This window comes from Protopterus annectens, chromosome 8.part0 (assembly GCF_019279795.1).
Source record: "Protopterus annectens isolate FY-2018-M chromosome 8.part0, PAN1.0, whole genome shotgun sequence".
In the NCBI taxonomy this organism is placed as follows: domain Eukaryota; kingdom Metazoa; phylum Chordata; order Ceratodontiformes; family Protopteridae; genus Protopterus; species Protopterus annectens.
This window is the reverse complement of record NC_056741.1, coordinates 136,158,356-136,174,856: the sequence shown is the minus strand read 5'-3', so window position 1 is coordinate 136,174,856 and position 16,501 is coordinate 136,158,356.

Here is a 16,501-nt window from a genome sequence, read left to right as displayed (position 1 = left end):
TCTATATATATATATATATATATATATATATATATATATATATATATATATATATATATATATACACATACATCTACACATCCATTGCTGTACATATAGATGTATATATAGGCACATATACAGTCCACCTTTCATGGTGGGGATATCAATTATGCAACAGTTGTGAGATATACGGTTATGTAATAATATTGCACAGTGCTGTGCAGAATGCATTTTGGTGTCCTCAGCCCATGTAGCTTTAGCAGGCCTCACTGGCTGTAACACAGCAGATCTGACCAATCAGTCCCACAGCGTTTAACTACCACATGACATATACCAGCACTGCATGCTGTTTTCTATGCCACACACTACAACCTACATATATATATGCACATAACAACATTCAACAACATATATATGTCCACCCTTCACTAACAGTTGCAGTATGTCCCTTGCCCTATGCACATGTGCAGATACATATAGATACGTACTGCTGCCACATATGGATGATTCACAGTATGTAGAGTACTCTTCAAAAACATCTACTACATGGCAGCAAATACATATGTGTTACATACCTTACCTTTGTATTTCTCTGCTCCGTCTGTTGTCACTGTTTTTTTTGGGGGGGGGGTTTCTCTGTCTGTTTCATTTCTGTCTCTTTTGTCTGTGTCTCTGTCTCTCTCTCTCTCTCACTCTCGCTCTCTCTCTCTCTCTGTTCCTGCAATGATATTATTGCATGTGTGGACAGCAGGTACAGCCTGCTTTTCTAGGTATCTGCAACTGTGCATGTGATGGCCTCTGCACCAATTGGTGCCCATCATTTAGTAATTGCATGCAGCCTGCTGTGTGGTAATTGCAGTACTCACTATGATTGCAGCCCACTGCTATAAAATGCTAGGTTAGGTAGGCATAGCCCTTTCAGCACTGGAACAATGGCATTGTCACAGCTGGTTACTAGCAGTACATGGTTACATCCTTTGATATTTCTGTGTTGTACTCCTACATAAGCGCATGCTTGTGGAACTCCTTCCAAAGCTATTTGCAGAGTGTGCAACAGCAGAAAAGCTGATATGCCTGTGTGTTTCTGCCTCTGCCAGGCCTCAGATACTCTCAGGTATATATTTGAACAGCCTCAGGGAAAGGTACATATAAGTGAGATACACCTGTAATATATTACAGACATATTTCAGTTGAGACTTCGAGGGAATCGGAGCATATGTATTACTACACCTTTTCTGATGTGCAAGCAGTGTCTACTCTCACTTATTGACATTATTCATTAAGTGTGATTCCCCACTTTTCTGCCTAATGTTAGTACTTTTCATAGGGATTCAGAGGGGCACAGCTAACATCTGTGAATCAGGGACATCCCTGTAAAGCAGTCACAGTTGGGAAGTCTGGCCTCTGCCCTAATCAAATATGCCAGTGTTTATCCTGCTCTGATACTGTGTGGGGTTTGTAAGGTGCTATTGTAACATTATTCCCTGCCAGAATGGCTGGTTCTCTTTTCACAGTCATGTCATGCAATTCCACAACAACTGCTGGTAAAGACCCACAGAACAAGATTTGTGTTATGGCATTCCTATTTTCACTTTACATTCCCTCATTGTAATGCATGATATATTTATTTCAGCACGAAGTTATTGTAGTGCAGGATGGGTGTAGGGAAGGTCCATAGCTGCCCATTTCTTTACCAGCAACAGCTGTGCATATGTTAGAAATTTGGTGTGAAATTTGAAACCTTCCACCCCTGAGAGAAGGGTGAGGACAACAGAGTATGTTGTACTGCCAATTATAATTATCAGTTTACATATCCAGCAGACATGTCTGTGAAATGGGCAGCTATGTATGGGGCGTAATTTTTTTGTGGGAACAGATTTCCCTTTTTTTAATTTTTTTTTTTCAGGTGAGAGTGGAATGTGAGGTAGAGGAAGTAGATATATTTGGGGATGTAGGTTGGGGAAGTAAACAGACAAGACAAACAAGATGCATACAGGGGCGGAATATGACACATGGGGTGGGTGTACACAATTGACGAGGACGGATGTTTGGAAATCACAAGCCCTTGAGCACACAGATGGTAACAGTGGAACTGAGATCCCCACCTATGGGCAGTCATCACTGCACCTTCACAGCCCCGAGGGTGGCTGTGCTGGGGGCTGCATAGGAGGAGCAGGCTCACCCACCTTGAGCTGGCGTAGGGGATCAGTGACTGAACGCTGGATCTCCCTACGCACCACAGCCCAGACACTTCGAAGGGTGACAGGTGGCCCTTCTCTGCCCATGCTTGCACGGGGGGATGAGCCCCATTGCCTGCAGCGCTTCCACCCGAAGGTGGCACAGCACCAACGGAGGAGGGGAGCCCGGGCTGGGCACCAGACCTGCTGGTGCCAGGTGCAATTGCCAGCTGAGGAGGGACAGGTGGGTCCACTGGGACCGGCCTTCCCATACGTTCTGTGTTTAGTTGTGTTTAATTACAAGTTAGACAACATCATTCCAAATTAGTTGTAACAGCATGCAGTAATATTCCCATTAGCCCAACACACCAGGGTTCCAACAGTTGAACAGCAAGCATAACACTTGCATATATTGAACAACAGTGGACATTCCAACAGCATGCAGGGATGATTGGTGGCAACAGGCCACCAAGATTGTGTGTTTGAACAGGGCACATGCATCAACGTACATGCAGATATTTATAGAACAATAGGACATATATCCCAACAAATGTCATGAGATTAGACATACCCATTGAGGTGTGGAATTGCATTGTTTATGCACATACAGTAGGGTGTAAAAAGATACCTCCATTAACATCATATAAGTAATTTTAGTCTACACTACATTCCTATTGACTGCAGGTGTATATCCCCTACATGTATTATTACACTAGGCAACGTGCATTAGTTGTGTAATGGGTTTGGCTAGTTCATTATATACCTGACCTATATCTGACATACTAACTGTCCAAGATGCAGATGTTACTGCTACATACTTATATATTTTATTTATATTTATATATCTACATATCTGGATGTGTTCACGTGACATTTTCAGTTATATTTCTACAGAAACCTACATTTAATGTAGCACACTCACATTTCTATAAAACACATTAACAAGCTACTCATGTGCCAGATTAACCTATGCATGCCAGCCAATAACCAACTGTTGAGGACTGTATATATGCTTCACAACTACTGGCACTTCCTTCATCCACTTTATATGGGACTGCCCAACTGTGGGTTGACAGCACTTAATACAACATTACTATTTATATAATGCAAGGGTACAACTACATTTCAAAGTAAGTGACACACACACACTCCATGTATTATACCTTTATTAATTACATTACACACTTTTCTTCAGGCTCTTTCATTTATTTGATATTACAGTGCATACAGCAGACTTATTCAATACATATTATACCTTTATTAATAGGTTACAACACTCTTTTTCAGTCTCACTCACTTATGTTATATAACAGTACATGCAGAGATATTTATTCTGGACTTCTTTTACCTTTATTAATGGGTTACTACACTCTTTTTCTGGCTCTCTGACTTATTTTATATAACAGTACATGCAGATACTTTATTCAGGGCATTTTATGCCTTTATTATGGAGCTACAACACTTTTTTTCCAGGCTCTCTCACCTATTTTAAATAACAATATATGCAGAAGAATTACTAACCTGCCTGGTGGTGGAGCCTTAGCAGCCTATCTGCATAGGCTTGCTGATTCACAGCACGGTCACCTGCAGCTGTGGAGTAAATGAAGGGATATTGAGACATTCCTATCCATTATATAGACTAAATTAGCATGTCCAACATACTTCATTCCATGGCTACCTACTCAGTTGTGGGGCATCTTGCATGTCACAGGCCTCCTGTATCCATTGGTTCAGTAGGTCCTGCTTCCATCTCTTCAGGTCTGCATGGTAGTGATGGACCTGCTCACCAGTCTGAGGGATGCCTGTGGCACTGGTGAGATCATAAGCTAACCGGTTCCAAGCCTCTGCTTTGTACTCCATCCTTTGGAACTCGCCCTGCAGGAGTCTTGACTCATGACGGTGGACAAGGAGCCAAACCATGTATTTTGACTCCTCGATGCCCCAGCATTGCGCTCTAAAGTGAATACCCTCTCCAGCACCAGACATTCTGACTACAGATGGCAGCTACAATCAGTTATGGCGAGTATTCCCGCCTATGGAGATTAAATATGGCGAATTTCCCACACTTTTTGGTGAATGGCCATTTTTGAAATTTCTTGGCTGACTGCAGACCTGCTTAGCAATGGTTAATCTTCCATTTATTAGTATATGTATGTTAACAGTGCATATTAATTCGAAGCTGTTATGGCTTAGTGGTTCAGTGCTTTGACTATGGTGCATAGTGTCCCAGGTTCGAGCCTTGTCATTGCTTTTTATTTTACAACTGTCCAGACAGGCTAGGGAGTGTGGCTGTGTTTAGCCGACTTTGCTCCACGTTGCTCCACATTGCTCCACATTAATCCACGTTGCCCTGTGGTGCGCTGGTTAGTGCAGTGCCCAGCTCCGCACAAACCCATTGCGCTAGGTAAAGTGCTGCCTAGCTATGGGCAACTATATTGCACTTGGTAAAGCGCTGCCTAGCTATGGGCAACTATATTGGGCTTGGTAAAGTACTGCCTAGCTATGGGCAACGTTATTGCGTTGGGTAAAATGCTGCTTAAATATGAGCAATTAGATGTCAGGATCCTTCTTATATGTAAATAATATACTTTTTGTTCACTGATACATAGGCCATTTCAATGCATTTTAGTAAAATTTTATTTATTTATGTCAGGAATTATTTCATATCCTACTTTAAAACATGAAATAGAAAGGGGTGCGGTGGGACTCGAACCGTGACTGCCTCCTCTTTGGGCGAAGTCTCTACCACTACGCTATTGCTATTTGGCTTAATTTGCATAAATAGTTCTTATATGCTCTTTGATGTCAAAATTGCTAAGCAATGGGCACACCCGCGCAAACACGTGCAAATACGGGCAGCTATATCGGGAATTATAAAAAAATAAATACAAAGTTTACATTTTACAATTTGAAAAGGGTTTAGTATGTGGGGATGTGTAGTGTTGGGTTTGTTGACATTTGAGCGGACTCGCTCATGTGTGTTGACGTTTCACAAATCTGACTCTTGCAGGGGCGTGGACCTTTGCACTACTTGGCAGTTGGACAAACCCCCTGCCTTCCTGCATGGTCCGTGTTACACTTGGGGATGAGTCAGCGTGCCCTCATGAATATGCACGGCACTCTGACGTCATACTGTTCAACTGCAGTTTCCGTGTAAGACTTATTTAGTCTTACATGGAGGATTAGTGAATCCAGGGGCACATGTATTTATGTATGTATTTTCTCTTACGAAAGCACTCACAGTAATAAATAGAGTTTTTGTGTTCCTGAAGCCGGCTCATATTTCCTTTTACCAAGTTTTTTCATGTGAGAAGTGTTTAGTAGGAAAGAACCATAGCGATCTATTTCTTGTACAGCAACAGCTGTGAATTTTGACAGTTTTGTAGATGAATTTGGACTCTTAAACCCCAGAGAGAGACAGGAGGACAACATAAATGTGTTGTCAAGCCAATTGGACCAAATTAGTTATGTCTAGTGGACACTATCTCAGGCATGCAAAATGGAGAGTTATGTATGGAGTTATATTTTTTCTTTGTGGGACAGGTGCCCATTTTTATTTATTTATTTATTTATATATTTTTAAGGAGAGAGTGGAATGTTAAGGGAAGGGACATGGGTAGATGTGGGTAGATAAGGTGGGTAGGAGTGGATGCAATAAAAGATAGACAAGACAAAGAAGACAGCAGTTAGGAGCGGTGTGTGACACTTGAGTGGGGTAAACACCTTGTATGGGAAGGGTGTTGTGGAATCTGAGTTGCATGTGCCTCCAGATGGCAGTAGCATAACTGATGCCCCCACCCATGGACAGCTGACACTGCTCCTTCACTGCCCCAAAGGTGGCTGTGTTGGTGGCTGGATGCCAGGCCACCCTGCCCGACTAGGTTGGCCAGTGTGCCCTCAGTCTGGTGCAGGCAATGTTCATAGGTCTGATGAATGATCCTGCTCACCATGACTGGTATTTGCTGTTCAGTGACTGTAGCCCCTCTCTCAATGCTCCCAGGGGGAGGCCAGGCCCCATCCCCTGAGGTGGTTCTACCCGATGCCACAGTTGGTGCAGAGGCAGCAGATACTATATAGAATGCATGTGTACACAATATATTGTTAGTGGGTTTTAATATCTGTGAAGTCAAGAAACAATATCAGATCATGGGTTGGCTACCTTGCTTACCTGCTGTTTGTGGATGACAGAACATTATGTGAACAATATTGGCCTAGAAACAGCCTTGAACGGTACGATATGTGTTAAACAATACATTTGGCAACCATTATATTTGCATTATACACCTATTGCAGTGTTACACTTGACTGGAGCACCTTACCTTACAGCCTGAATGGATACAGATCTACTGCAATAGTTAAAACAAGACAACCCTGATGTAAACAATTTATTGTGGTGTTATTGGTATTGGTTCATGTGTTATTGCAGAACAGTTGGCAGTATTCACTTCTGGCAAAACAGCTCTAATTCCACACTTATTGCACTACGGACTTTATTGTATATATATTAGTGCAGTTACTGGTATTATTTTGAGTATTTTATTGCACAACATTTGACACTATTCCGATCTTACAATACAGCTCTAATTCCACACTTATTGCACTACAGACTTTATTGTATATACTTTAATAAACTTACTGGTATTGCTTTCATGTTTTTATTTCACTACAGTTGGAATTATTCATTTATTGCAGTACAGCTCTAAGTCCACATTCATTGCAATACAAACTTTACTATATATACTTATTGCAGTTAATACTTTACTCTTTCTTGCTTACTTGACTGTAGTTATCATAATATGTCAGAACTCACCACCCTCAATGTGCAACTTGGTCGAGCACCCGGCATGCACCTCGATGTTGTGAGCCCTCTCCCCTGCAGTTGTTGAGAGAGAAGCACACCATTGTTCATATGAGTTTAGCAGACATTTAGTTTAGATACTGGTGAAACAGAGGTAAAATTACTTACAGACTTGTTGGGCATACCGTGTCTGAGCTTCTTGGACTCAGGTGTCCAAGAGATCCCCCTTTTGATGTTTCAGGTAATCATGGTGGTGACGACACTGCTCACCTGTGTGGGGGATACCAGTTGCACTGGTGAGTTCCCTTGCCAGCCAGTTCCAGCCCTCTGCCTTGCACTCTGAGGCCTGGAAACCTCCCTGCAGCAGGTAGTCATCATGTTTTTTTTTTACTCAGAGACCAACCATGACCCTGGACTCCAGAATGCCCCAACACAGTGCCTGGAAGTGTGCACCTTCACCACACCTGCCATAGTACCTTCAAAGACAGAACTCAAATGGTTTAAGCTGTATTCTCACCTATTGGGCTTAATATAGCCTGTTTCCCTGCCCTTACACGCCACTGGGAAAAATTTAAAAAAGCATTGCATTGCTTAGCACCACACAAACCAGCTCAGCTGAGCTGAGCAGTGCAAAAACCCACCAAACCCTATGCTTAGCAGTACAAAAACCAGCCAAGCAGTGCATAACATTTTCAGCCATTATTGTGTTTATGCGGTGCTTAGCAGATCTTAGTAGAGCTTAACAAAATGCAGCAGGCCAGAATTTAAAAATAATTGGCATTATTTGTATTTCAAAAAGAATTGCTTATTTTCCCTTCCATGTATTCAGACACTGCACCTACTGCACATGAGGCCATAACTCTACCCCTTTAGCTATGTGGATATATGTAATTTTGCTATACCTTTACATATGAATTCAAGCTACCTATAAGCAATGATGAAAATCATGCCACACCACACAAACCTGCCCAGCTACACTTAAATGTGACATTTATATAACTAATTAAACACATCTGGTTTCTATTTTCAGATGTCTGGCAAGTGTCTTTGCATTGCTTAGGATTGCTGCACTCCACACTGTACCATGCAAACATGCTTTTTTTAAAAATATATAAAAACAATAAAATAACATTGAAGTAGTATAATTGGACAGTGCAGGGAGTCTCTTACTCATTTTCAGACACAGTTAGCACTACACTCCCTACACTGATTCAATAACCATGTTCCATGGCTCTCCCTCGGCAACACACAATGGTTAATATGCATGGTGAGCTTCCAAGGGGAAACATGTACATGGCCATGGTATTATTCCATGTAGGTTTTACAGTGTGCCTACATGTATTTTATTAAATCTTGTGGGGAAGACTATTCTTGTTTACTTCTATTTGCACGTGTTTTATACACATACACGTGTGTGTGTTTGTGTGTTTGTGTGTGTGTGTGTGTGTGTGTGTGTGTGTGTGTGTGTGTGTGTGTGTGTGTGTGTGTGTGTGTGTGTATATGCGGAGGCCTAGGGAGAAAAGTTCCAAATGCATGTCTTTGGAATGGAATTGGAAAACCTCTTGCTGTGAGGGGACAGCATTAACCACTGCTCCACTACACCACCCAGTGTGTGTATATATATGTGTGTGTGTGTGTGTGTGTGTGTGTGTGTGTGTGTGTGTGTGTGTGTGTGTGTGTATATGTGTGCATATATATATATATATATATATATATATATATATATATATATATATATATGTATATATATATATATATATATATATATATATATATATATATATATATATATATATATATATATATATATATATATATATATATATATATATATATATATATATATATATATATATATATATATATATATATATATATATATATATATATACATATAGATATATTCCCTTCTTAGCAATAATGGTTTTCTTTTCTATTCTCTTAACAAGGCATAGCTGTATACATCAGCAGAATACTGTGCTGATATTCCCATCATTCCAAAGGAAAATTAAAATACATGTAACCCTGTATTCACGCATAATATTCACAAACACAGAAATGAAGCAATTCATGGAAGTCTACATTTCCTTTTCTTTACAAATGCATCTGATCTCATATGATATGCTGAAGTAAAACCACATTTCTCAGTAAAGTCTTGGCTGGTCATTCACTTGGCACAGCAAGCCCCACCCCCTCCCTAAACCTGTAGTCTAACAAGGGTGTGGTGTCTGAGAATTCAGCTATGATGCAGGTGGAAATACTTTTGAACAGATGCCTGCTTTAAGCTACAATCTTAGATATATTTCTATGGTTTGCACTAAATTGACTTCATGGGATGTAAGTATTTAAGTCATTTTTTGCAATAGTAATACATTCTAAATGTGTAATTGTAATTTTAATTTCATTACTGATAAATCTAGTCACAGCTACTTTGACCTTTAACAAAATACATGATTTACAAAGTTAAATGTATGGATTATTATTTTAATGCACTTATGTAACATTTATATTATGACATCACTGCTCTGGGCCAGTGACTCAATCCTCACCACAGACACCAGTGAGGGATGTTCACTTGGAACAAAGATAGATATACATGGTATTTCCAGATACAGCTCTCTGCAGCAAGCACAATTTCCTTTAAGAGCACACAGGGAACACACTCAGTCCAGGCACTGGGTTTCCCTCTCTCTCTAAAAACCCCACTAAGAATCCCCACTGTAGATTTGAGTTCTCAACTGATTGTTCTAACACAAGTCTTTTACCATCCTGTCTGTGAAACCAGTGCTCTGTGTCCCTGCTCCAAATAGTTGACACACACACTCTTTGAGATTTGATTTTCAAATACACATACTCTCACACACACACACACACACACACACACACACACACACACACACACACACACACACACACACACACACACACACACACACACACGGGAAAGGCTGGCACAGACCTATTTGTTCTGCTTCCATTTTCCCATTTTCCCAGACTATAAGGTAGTTACACTGCCACCAGCCAATACTGTAAGTTTCTTACAAAGCTACCCAATTATACTGAGTAAAATTAATATTAATACAAATGGTAGTGTTTGACCAATGCAGAAAGGCTTTCAGGATTGGCCACAGTGTCACCACCACCAAATATAAGTACTGTCAAAGGCTAAAATATTCTCTAAAAGACCAGCCGTAATGAAAAGTTTAAATATATTTAATAATAAATAATGAAAGAACATACTAACTCTCTATTTACAATAAACACCAGAGTTTCAGCACAGGAAATATTAAAAATAACACAGATGGATCAATTCACACAGATACAGAAAAACAGTAAACAGTACTTAACTGATCTCACTATATTTTCCTGACTGATCTAAGGAATTACTATTACCTGGTTACTTACTGAAGCAAGGCAGGATGATGTAGGTGAGGGGTCCTTCTTTGTCAGGTTTCAAAAACAGACTGCTCTGAGAGTTCTGTTGCATCTAGTATTAAAATATAATTTAAGTGCTGGATTACAGAATGGCATCACATACATCTGGTCATTTGACTCTGGTTCCCACACTATCTGTTTTACTGGAAACGGAACCAGAATCTACTGCATATGTGTTACCAAAGACACAGATAGAGCTTTGTTAAGATGTGTTATAGCATCTGAAAACTATAAAACAATTTATTTCAGTGTTCCAGGGTAACAATTAGTTCACCCCTAAGGACAATACAGTAGGATTCCTAGTCCTGGTTTTTACAGACATTTTGTCTCTGTCAGCAATCAGAACTATAAGATACAATCTTTATGGCCTAAACCACGTAATTTAATTTCAGAGATTTTTCAGTTAGCTAGACTGAGATTAACCTCTTCTCTTCCAGTATCATCTGTTGCAATATATTAATTTCAACAGTTACAGTACAGTCTGACATACAGGTGTATTTCTTTTCTGTCTAGCAGGACCCACTTTTACATCTTTTTAACACAAGCAACTTTACCAATACATTTTTCAACACAAGCACCAGTGCAAATCAGTTTGATATACAAATTACATGATTCTTTACAAAACTCCAACTAGCTATGCTGGCATATGTTACTGATGCACTGCCCTACTCTCTCTGACATAGTTGGCACCAACTCACATTGTCACATCTATATATTTTTAAAATCTGTTAACACATAACTGTTATGCATCTTTGTTAAAAAGATGCATGCATGATGATAAACATGCTCATGACTTCCTATGCATTTCATAATAGCAGCATAAGCAACATTTTTAGATACACACCTTTTTCATTTTAAATACCTGCATTTATTGAAACTTAAACTGATTTTTTTAGCTTTCATATGATGTAATTTAGAAACCACATTTTTGTATTTTACTTAGTGTAGAATTCTGTCCTTCTCACTATAACCTGGTCTACCCAGTCAACCAGCAAATCATCATATCTGTGGCTGCAATGCTGGCCAGAGTGGGTTATAGTTGGCAGGGTTGACGTGGTTACCTAGCTCCTGCCAGATATCTATTTTTTCCAGGTGGTTTGTCTTGAGTACTCCTTGATCTTATCCCAATATAAATCATGCAGAATATAGAACATGATCATGGTCTCCTTATCAGATCAGCTAGAAGCATGGCCTTGCACCTTCACTGGACTTTCAAAGAGCCAGAACAGCAATGAGGAAAGTATGGTCAGGAATATATAATCAGGGTTGGAAACACTTCCTGTAGGGTGTGATGGAAGTATGGCCAGAGGTTTATTAAGCTAGGTAAGAACCACTTCCTGTAGGGTGTGACATCACCTCAACAAAATCTTTTTTGCTAACATGGTCATTACAACAGCTATTGATTTTATAGGCAAGTTTATTGTAACCAAAACTGCTTTGTCATACTTCTTCTAAAGGAAACCACTTCCCTTTCCCTTCCATGCATTATAAAAGCAGAAATATGCAATTAATAATTTTACTAATAATTCTTACTGATGATACTTTTTTTACCCTAACACCAGGATGTATCATGTAGCTTTGCTGATTTTTTTAGGGGGGTGTCAGTATGTATGCACTTTTCTGTTTTAGGAAGTTATGATTAGCTTGAGCTGCTAGTGTGTGACACACGATGCTGGATGAACAATGATTACACTTTAAACTTCTGCAAACCTGACATTTTCATGATTCCATTTTTATCTACTTTCTGAGTTTGTTTAGTCTAGGGCAATTTGCATAGTCCTACGCAAATCTTGGAATATTCTTGGAGTGTTGCAAACTTCAGAACAATCTGCAGCATGTCCATGTCATTGTGATATGCTTCATGTTACTTTGGACAACCATTCCTAATTGGTAACAAATAATATTCACCAATATACCTCTGGATGTGTTTGTGTACTACTATAGTTCATAGAGATGCATATAAATTAGCCTAATTTGCATATTTAAACCTTTCTAAACATACTGGAAAATATTAAGATACAACCAAACACCCTAATACTGGGTGATTTCAACTACCCTGCCATTAACTGGGAAAGTTACTCTAGTACTAACACCTTTTCCCAACGGTTCTTGGAGTTCATAAATTCCAATGCCCTGGATCAACTAATCCATTGTCCCACCAGAGGCTCCAATATACTAGACATGGTCATTACCAACATGGGAGATAGATGATCCACACCAGTGGTCAACCCCTCATTGGTCAGGTCTGACCATAAGCTAATCATCCTTGACATCCACATCCCCCCCCCCCAGTAAGGAAACCTCCTTAAAAAACTTCTCCAAAGCCAACTTCATGCTACTCAAGTCAGAAGTGACAAACGTGATGACACCCATGCAGACGGGAGCTGAAAGTTTGACTGCTGAATCCTACACTAAGGCACTGTATGAGCACATCCACTCATGCATGAATTGTGCCATCCAAATAGAACCAAGATGATCTCCTCCAAAAAAAGGAAGCCAATCTGGTAGTCCCCTCCCATAAACAAACTATACAACAGAAGGAAGAAACTGTTGCAGGAAAGAGGAAAATCCCAGAATGCAAAAAACTCTCTTACCAGCCTCAGTAAGAAGCTGAGATCCCTCATAATATCCTCCAAAGTTAGTTACGAAAATAAAATTGCCAAAGATTCCAAAGACAATCACAAGGCATTCTATAGTTATGTCAAGAATATAAATGGCAATGCTCAGATATGCTCAGGCATTAAATATACTGATCACAAGGATATTGCCAATATCCTGGCAGATCGATTTAGTGCCAACTTTACCCCCTCTCACCCCCTAAAGGGCCCATTTCAATACCAAAAGATTGCCAAATTCCAGTAATCATGGCCACACAGGTAGAAACCGCACTCTCAAAAGCTAAGAATACAGCATCCATGGGACCAGATGACATCCCAGGCGGTGTACTACATGGACTACAAAATGAACTGGCACCTCATCTAAATGTCATGTTTAATCTTAGCCTCACCTCAGGCTTCATGCCCACTGAGTGGTGCACAGCTACAGTTATCCCACTCCACAAGGGGTGATCCACCTTGGATCCCGGGAACTACCGTCCCATCAGTCTGACCAGCCTGATCTGCAAGGGCATGGAACGGATTATCATGGAACTTGTAAACAAAGACATTGGCAACCTTCAAACACTGGACCCCACCCAGTTTGGGTTTGTGATGGGCCAATCTTGTCTCCTAACCTGATTGACTTCTTTGAATCAGTCTCCAGAGTTGTGGATGAGGGTAAGGCAGCCCACACAGCTTATCTTGACCTTGCTAAGGCCTTCAAAACTATCCCCCACTCTGGAATCATAGATAAACTTACTAAGCTGGAAATAAATACCTACATCACTTGATGGGTTGCCAACTGGCTTACTGACAGAACCCTTACTGTAAAAGTAGATGACTCCAAATCCAGCTCCAGACAAGTGACAAGTGGAGTACATCAGGGTTCAGTCCTGGGGCCGCTCTTGTTTGGCATCTACTTCTCTTAAGTACAGGCCAATACTAAGGGACTCTGGCTAACAAAGTTCACAGATGACTGCAAACTGGGAGCCATTATTGAATCCCCAAATGATGTGGATATTCTACAAAAGGGCCTTACAGAAACAGATGCTTGGTGCCAGAGCCATGGGCTCAAGCTTAATGCCAAGAAATGTATAATTATCCCCTTTGGGAAAAAACATGTACACGGGACACAGGTGGACAGTGGTCTCACCTTTGATAACCGAATCACCACAACAGTCAGGAAATCCTTCTATGTGGTACACCTCATCAGTAAGGGCTTTTCATCCAGAAAAAAGGAGATTATTGTCCCACTGTACTCATCCCTCATTAGACCCATTATAGAGTACAATGCCCCATTTGGTATGCTCCTCACAGGACATCTGCAACAGCTGGAAAGTCCACAGAAATATCTCACTAAAAGAGTCACAGGCCTAAAGCAGATGCCCTTTTCTGACCGTTTAAAAAAACTCCAGCTATGTTCTGTGGCATACCGTCTATTCAGAGGTGATCTCTGCATAACATACAAGGCCATGTCAAACCTTGAGCTGTTAAACATGCTACAATTAAAGAAATCCCAATCCCTTAGAGCTACACATTCCAGGGATCTAAACCTTGTCATCACAATGAACAAAACAAGCGGGAGGGATAGGTTCCTGACCCAGAGACTCCCCATACTCTGGAATAGACTGCCCATACATGTCAAGCAGAGTGCCTCCTTGACCCTCTTCAAAAGGAACCTTGACAATTGGATGAGAGATAGGAAATTCACCCCAGGGATCACATCAGTCACCCTGCTAGACAGGGGTCCAGGGAAGTAAATATTGTAGGAAGAAATATCCAGGGAATTGTTATGGATAGGCTTGTATAGGCCATAGGGCTGATAGCCTAGTACCAACCTATGAACCTATGAACCTGGATTTTCATCAGTAAGTTAAACATTGGCATATTAATTCACCAATAGCCTATACAGGTGGCAAACGTAGCAGAATACTGCAAACTTACTACAGTAAGAAAATAATTTTAAAATTATTATTCAATAAGAAACACTTAAAATATTATTTCATTATTGATTTAGGAGTGATTTGTAATGAACTTACATGTATGATGTGCATATTATGGTAGCACTGACTGATTGGTATACTTCTGTAATTTTGAAGTAGAAATGATTACTAATGCCAGAAATGATCATTGCTTTAGTGTAATGTATTGATTTTGCATAAATGGGTAAAAATGCAATAATTTATTACAGAGGTTTTACTGGGCTAAGGACATCAACTTGCAAGTGCTATGAATCTGATTTTTTGGAGTGATAGTGAAGAATAAAAACAGCATTATTATCAGTATGTGACAATAGCAAAAGATATGGCAATGATACATTTTCTGACAAAAATGACTACATTCATGACCTGAATGAACTGTAGGCAACATATTACAATTCTACATGACTGTATTGAGATTTCCATTAGGTACTTATATTGGTTTGTGTTAAGTAACAGTTATTGTGAGTCAAAATATGAAGCGCAGTGCAAAAACGAACTAGTAAACGAAAAAAGCACTGTGAAGAGGACGGACTGCACCGGACAACTTTGATTCCACAAACAGCTTTATTGTACGTTATACGTTCAACAGTAACCAAATACCACGTATTTCGTCACTTGGATTAGACTTCATCAGACAAGAACTAACATAACAAACAACCATTTATATATGCTGACCTTTTGTTTGAAATAACCAATAAGAATCTAGCAATGCTCATAAATATGAATGAATGTACTAAATACAAATATAAATGTAAATATATATATATAACGTTGAACAGGTCAGAAATAAAATACTGTGATTCACAGATGTAAAATGTATATATGTACCACTTATACAATAACAAATAATGTCATAAAATATATAATAAAAACTTCGTAGCTACACTATGATAATAGAAACTAATTTGTATTAAAAAATCACCAACAGTACTCCCGTCTAGTGGTCAAGATTGGATGTACACTGAATTTCCATCCTGAATTTTGTGCTCCATTTATGAATGGTAACTGTTTTACATAGTACCTGAATGATTGATAAATATATATAGAAATCTATGAAATATAAAATATATATATATATATATATATATATATATATATATATATATATGTATAGAATAAATACTGATTGTGTATAATATGCATATTGTAAATAAAGTATATGAATAAATATATTATAAATATGTTAAATATATACACAAATGTAAAAATATATAAATGGGTAATCACAAAACATAAACAATGACAGATAATAAATTGATGATATAATATAATAGTAGTGTAAAATAGAATCATATATTGTATATATATATATGTACAGGCATGAAGCATGTGATAATACTAAATAAATAAATAAATAACTTGACATCAATATTACTATTGTTGTGAAGTAGAGCAAGTATATAAAAAATGTACCTCTGTATTCTATACCAACACCTAGATCAAATGTGTAAAAAACATGTTATATGATCTAAAAATTCATCTAAAAAAGCTAGTAGAAAGTAATTGATGCAAAATGAACTATCAAAAATG